We start from the raw sequence: 6,130 nt of genomic DNA, 5'->3' as shown, positions 1-6,130 counted from the left end.
TTGGGTGAACTAGCTTATGCTTTCATTTCGCCGCAAGTTACTCCTTATATATTCAAACTGGTGTTAATTTAGCCCGCACCTGATCTTAAATCCACCGAATTAAATAAACATCATCCCTTAGACTTTGAAAAGAGCCAATTTATATATCAGTCCCGAATAGTGAAGTGCCACAAGGTGGTGGTCTTCTGCTGGTTTGTGCCTTTTTGAGGTGGGGTACCGCAGGGATTGGTGTGAGGCCCCCCCATATTTTAAAAACATATGGGATCTTGCTCCTCGATGAGGCTCCGAAACAAAAAAAATAATTAAACATTTTGTCACTCATAAGCAGGCACCCCATTACATGCGTTAGAGCCCCATTCATGCACAACAGCAGAAACGCGTGTTTCGCGCCATGCCATGGTCGTTTGTCTCACGTTTAAACATTTAGTGATAAAATAATCAGTGTAAATAATCAGCACTAGACGTGAGGAGGAGAGGAGAAGCGCAGGCTTGCAGGTGCCGTGGTCGGTTGGATACAGCCAGTCTCGGGGTTCACGGGTGGGAGGGGTTGAGTCGCGGACTGGGATGTGTGTGCCTGATCACGCTTCGGCAGTGTTAGTGCGTGCCAAGAAGACGAGACGACACAACAGCTGTGGCTCTCCGGTGCCCCGCCGTTTACCGGGCTACCGACCCCAAATCTCCGACAATACACCTGTGGGAAGTACGCGCCATCCGTGACTTTAGTGGATTGTGGCGCTGGGCAGGTAAGAAGAACCGTCACCAGAACATCACCACAGATACGCAGATGCGCACGGACGCACGCTCTGCGCGCGAGTTTGGATCTGTGGAAGCGATGATGTTCTGGAATGAGGAACGCGCGCTCTCTTTCTGTGTTTGGCTCTCTGCAGATTATCGACCGACCGCGAGCATGTCGGTTGCATGGGTACCAGTGTGACTTACTGGGAATGTATCATGTGCAATTTCATGTGCATTGCATGTATGGCTTAGTACGAATGTTATATTTGCGATGTTAAATATGTCTTAACAAGACTGAGGAGATAATGGAGGTTGTTTATGAGATGCATTTGAGCACATGGAGTTCTGTGGCCACTGCAGTGTGATGCGTTTCAGCACCGCGGACAGCGCAAAGCTCCCGTTCTCTCGGTGATCAACGGCAAGGTCGTTCACTCTCATCCGTCCCGTTCGGTCTTTGAGTGGAGCTCTCTGCCTTATCATCCTGGCATTTGCTTTAATTTAAATGAAGTGTGCAATAAATGCCAGCACGATTTCAATGCGAATGCCTGATATTGGCGAGTTTTTTTGTGGGATTGCAGTTTGTTTCCCCTCCTATTGTTTCTTTTATGCCGGAGGCAGAAGGAGGGTTCAGTGTGATGCATTAGTTATTCTCCCTTCCATTCAGCTCTTGCCATAATCTTTTATTCGAAAGCGAGGCAGCTTTTTCATCGTCTCTCTAATGGACCCCACATTTTAACAAGGACCGAGGGTCCAATCTGCGGTTTGAAACTGGCCCTTGAATGCAGCTGAATGAGCAAATTAATTTATGCTGGTGTTTATTTATACAGATGCAATTGCTGTGAGACTAAAATGAGTTGCTTGTGAAAACCACGCAGTACAAGTCCATTCAATCTGTAAATGCTCTCCTGGTTTTATTCTGAAAAATTGTCAACTCATTTTTGGTCTCTATGTGGTCTGCAGTTGGAATGAATGGTTCTGACAGCCAAAATAAGTGTTTTTTTTATTAATGTCGAGGGTATGAAAGCTTTCTCAGCTATGTAGCAATGCTGGCTTTTTCATTGCACTTTCAGACTCATACAATACATCGTGATACACTGAAACCTCTACATCAGAGATGAACTTGCAATCATATACACAAAAAAACTGGTGTAGAAACAAATTTTCACAAATTTTATAAATGTGTAAACTGAGTTGTCAATATAACAAAAATTATGATAGAGTATGTTCTTGTTTCTAGTACAAAATTTTAATTTGTGATATTTACTAGCAATTTCAGAGTAAAAGTAAATCCTACACCAACTGTATGACACTTTTATGTTTTAAAAACAGATTTCCTGTAGAACGATGTCATTAAACAATACTTTAGAAACCGTTTTCACTCAGAAATAACTAGTACATTTAAAAAAAAAAAAAAAAACATTAATTTGATAAAATTTTCTATTTAAAAAAACTGCAAATATATTGAATTAAGTGTGAAAAAGCGATCGTATTTTATTGTAAAATGCTCTTATAATCTTAATCTGATTTACAACTTTGAGAAATCATTTTTCATTGTGCATTTCCCATGTCTGTTTGTGTGCAAATAATAACATTGCTGTGTCCATCTCCTCTCATTCAAGGTTATGAGGCCCCTCATCTCATGCCGTCCCCAGCTCCAGGTTGCCACGGCAACGACCCAGCATCCTTCTCAGGGTCGTCACAGAAGCTTTCGGACAAATGACAGCACAGTTCATAAAAGCCGCATGATTCCAGAATCCCGTTTTTGTGCAGTCAGAAATAGCAAGTTCAGAGAAGGAGTGAAGCAACAGGACTGAACTTCTTCGCTGTGAGCGCGTCTTTGGCCTGAACAGGAACAGAATTTACTCCGATATGGTCAGATTGTATCTCTTTACGGTTTTGCTTTGGCGACTGGTGTCCCTGGCGGCGGTGGCCCAGTCCAACGAGCGACGCGTCGTCGCCCACATCCCCGGTGACATCATCATCGGCGCTCTCTTCTCCGTCCACCACCAGCCCCCGGCCGACAAAGTGCACGAGCGCAAATGCGGGGCGGTTCGGGAGCAGTATGGCATCCAGCGTGTGGAGGCTATGATGCACACGCTGGACCGAATCAATGCCGACCCCAAAATCCTCCCCAACGTCACGCTGGGTTGCGAGATCCGAGACTCCTGCTGGCATTCCTCCGTTGCTCTGGAGCAAAGCATTGAATTCATACGGGACTCACTGGTTGCTGCTGATGAAGGCGAGGAGGCTGGGGGCGGGACTAGGTGCGCGGATTCGGGAGCCACGGCCATGAAGGGCAAGAAGCCAATCGTGGGGCTGATCGGTCCGGGTTCAAGTTCAGTGGCCATTCAAGTGCAGAATTTACTGCAGCTGTTTAATATCCCGCAGATCGCTTACTCCGCCACCAGTATGGACCTGAGCGACAAATCACTCTACAAATACTTCATGAGGGTCGTCCCATCAGACATCCAGCAGGCCAGAGCCATGGTGCACATAGTGAAGAGATACAACTGGACCTACGTATCTGCCATCCACACTGAGGGTGAGTGATTCATTTACATGGTCAACATCCAGATGTGAGTCAGTAAGCGGATTCAGACTCATTCAGCTGAAGTCTGTGAGTCATTTTGACCAATTCATTACAATAATTACATAATAAGAGTCTTTTGTTTATGAATTGGATTCAGTGACTAATTCATTAGACTGATTCTACATGTCAGCCTTCTTGACAATTTATTGCAATGATAAGAGTCTTTTTTCACCAGTTCATTACTGGAGTTTGATCAAAAGAGTAATTTGTTTGTGAATTGCTTTCAATAACTTTTTGAATGTTTCATTGCAAAAATCAGTCTTTGGTTTGTGAATTGGATTCAGTGACGTTAAAATTCCATTTAAACTGCAAACTCATAGCTAAAATATGACTTGATTTGCTACATGCTACACACACACACACACACACACGACAGCGATGAGGCGCGATGTGCATGGTGTCTGTTACAGAAGTGTCACATGTGTTCTGTCTTTGTGGACTCTTTTAGTGTCAGATGGGAATTGTGCGTTAAGATGTTTGTGAAGTGTGTGTGTGGACATCTATAAAGAGTAAAACAAAAAGAAACACTTGTGTGACTAAACAAGTGTGACTAAAAGTTTATCACATGACATTTAGAGCTCAAGTGATCGGCTTCTGAGAAAATGCTGCACTAGTCGAGCAACCACTGAGATGATTGGGATAGTTTTCAGAGTTTAGACGATTGTCTTCGATGGCTTTTGTTTCATATAGTGTTAGTTTTTTGTTTACTTTTTTTATATTTTATATATTTTTTTAAAGCAGTAGTTTCAATTTTAGTTTTAGTTGTAGTCATAGCTCTGCTCTTCAGATGCTCCAGGCTTACGACTCTGTTCTTACACCTAAACATGTTTCTTTTCCTCTGAGGTCTCTCTCTCTCTCACACACACACACACACAAACACATGATGTACTTCCATCCCCCGACTCCACTTGCTCTCCTTTCATCCCACTGTATTAGATGGATCCAGAAACACCCCCCCCCCACCCCACTCCACGTCTGATCTCTGAGACTCAAGAGACTGTGTGTGTGTGTGTGTGTGTGTGTGTGTGTGCATGTGGTTCAGAGTTGTAAGCACTTTTACTGACTGGTCCCAAAAGCTGAGGACCTGGAATGTGTCCCAGACTTAATTAAGATGGCAGACAGTGTAAAACTGAACTGGTAAACACACACACACACACACACACAAACACACACACACACACACACACACACACACAGATAAATGGGCAAAAAGACACCCAGACATACCTGTTAATGAATGGACAAAAAAAATGCAACAAAAGATTCTCTAAAAATTACACCAAATTAAAAAACACCAAAAATTGGTCCATATGAACAACGCACTATATTCCAAGTTGCCTGAAGTCATAAAGTATTTTAGTGTATTAAACAGACTGAATAGCTTTCAGTAGCTGATAGCTTTCAAATCTCATTTTTTTCATTTGAATACGCACATTAAAATTTTGACAGATTTGATCTGTTAAGGGATGCCAATGATTTTCGGCATCAATAACATCAGACATGGTTATGGCCATCTCTTCTGCAAAGCATGCTGGGAGAGCACACACAGTAGTCATGGTAAATGAAGCCATTGTGTTCCTAATCATCATTTAGAACATAGTGTGTGTGTGTGTGTGTGTGTGTTTGTGTCAGAATCTGGTGGAGTGTAACCTTCACTTAAGACCTCAAGGACTTCAGCTCTCTTCCCACGCTCGCATCCGTCTCTCTGTCTGCGCGTCTCATACCGTCTCCTCTCAGGAATAAGCAGCTGTGGAGAGAGCAATTGAAGGATGGAAGAGAGATTAGTTTAACTAAATTGGGTGGAATTTAAAAGCAGAAAAAGAGTGGCATGAGACGAGCGCTGGAAAAGAGTCGGAGATGGAGAGGGGCGGGGGAGTGAGAGACGGCCGTAACGGAGAGAAAGCCAAATAGCACGATTAGGAGAAGAATATTAGAGAAGAGCAGAAAGTGAAATAGAAATAATTCAGTTTTAGGACATCTGAGGAGCTCATCATACATGCTTAGTCTTAAAATGATAGTGTACCCAGAAATGTTCTTAGTGGAATTTTGAAAGGTTCTTCAGTGATGTCATGGTTCTAAACGGAACTCTGTTTTTTTTTAAAGGGATGGTTCGCCAAAATTCTGTTGTCATTCTGACCCTCATTTCATTCCTTTCTACCGTGGATCACAAAATGGGCTGTAATTTTGTTGTTTTGTTTCTGTCCTACAGAAGAAAGTCAGTCATACAGGTTTGGAATGAGTAAATGATGAGAGAATATTCTTTTTTGGGTGAATTATCACTTTAAAAACAAAGGTTCCATTTAGAACAATGACATCATAGAGTGCTGAAGTGGTGATAATTTTGTCGGCCAGCCCATAAATGATCAACAATCTGGACCCCTCGACAAAAACCTCTATTTTTCCATTGGCTTTTGGATTATTGCCAAAAATTTGCTTAAATTGTGACTAACAAAGGTTGATTCTTACACATTTTGTTGAACGCAACTGGTTTTAAAGGGATGGTAGATGAGACTCTGATTGGTTTATTGCATGTCACGCCCAAGACACACCCATGACTTACTAAGAGAATAGCTCCAACCCTTTTTGACCATGTGCCCGGTGCACGACCATTGTTCACATGGTTAAACTAGCAAAAATGGATTCAGACACATCCTTAGTGCACTTGTGCCGTGAACTTTACACCATAGGCTTAGATCGTTAAAATATGGCCCGATAATCCACAACACTCCAGTCCATCAGTGAATGTCTTGTGGAGCCAAAAGCTGCATGTTTGTAAGAAACTAATCAATCAACGCGTTTTAACTT

At 42.7% G+C, this 6,130-nt stretch overlaps 1 pseudogene; it reads left to right on the top strand.

Annotated features, from left to right (window-relative positions):
* Positions 1 to 224: 224 nt before the first annotated feature.
* LOC113100297 (metabotropic glutamate receptor 5 pseudogene) lies at positions 225 to 3,328 on the top strand (annotated as a pseudogene).
* The last annotated feature ends 2,802 nt before the right edge of the window (positions 3,329 to 6,130 follow it).

The sequence above is a fragment of the Carassius auratus genome, unplaced genomic scaffold (assembly GCF_003368295.1).
Source record: "Carassius auratus strain Wakin unplaced genomic scaffold, ASM336829v1 scaf_tig00217231, whole genome shotgun sequence".
Classification (NCBI taxonomy): Eukaryota; Metazoa; Chordata; class Actinopteri; order Cypriniformes; family Cyprinidae; genus Carassius; species Carassius auratus.
This window is presented reverse-complemented; position numbering and strand designations above follow the sequence as displayed.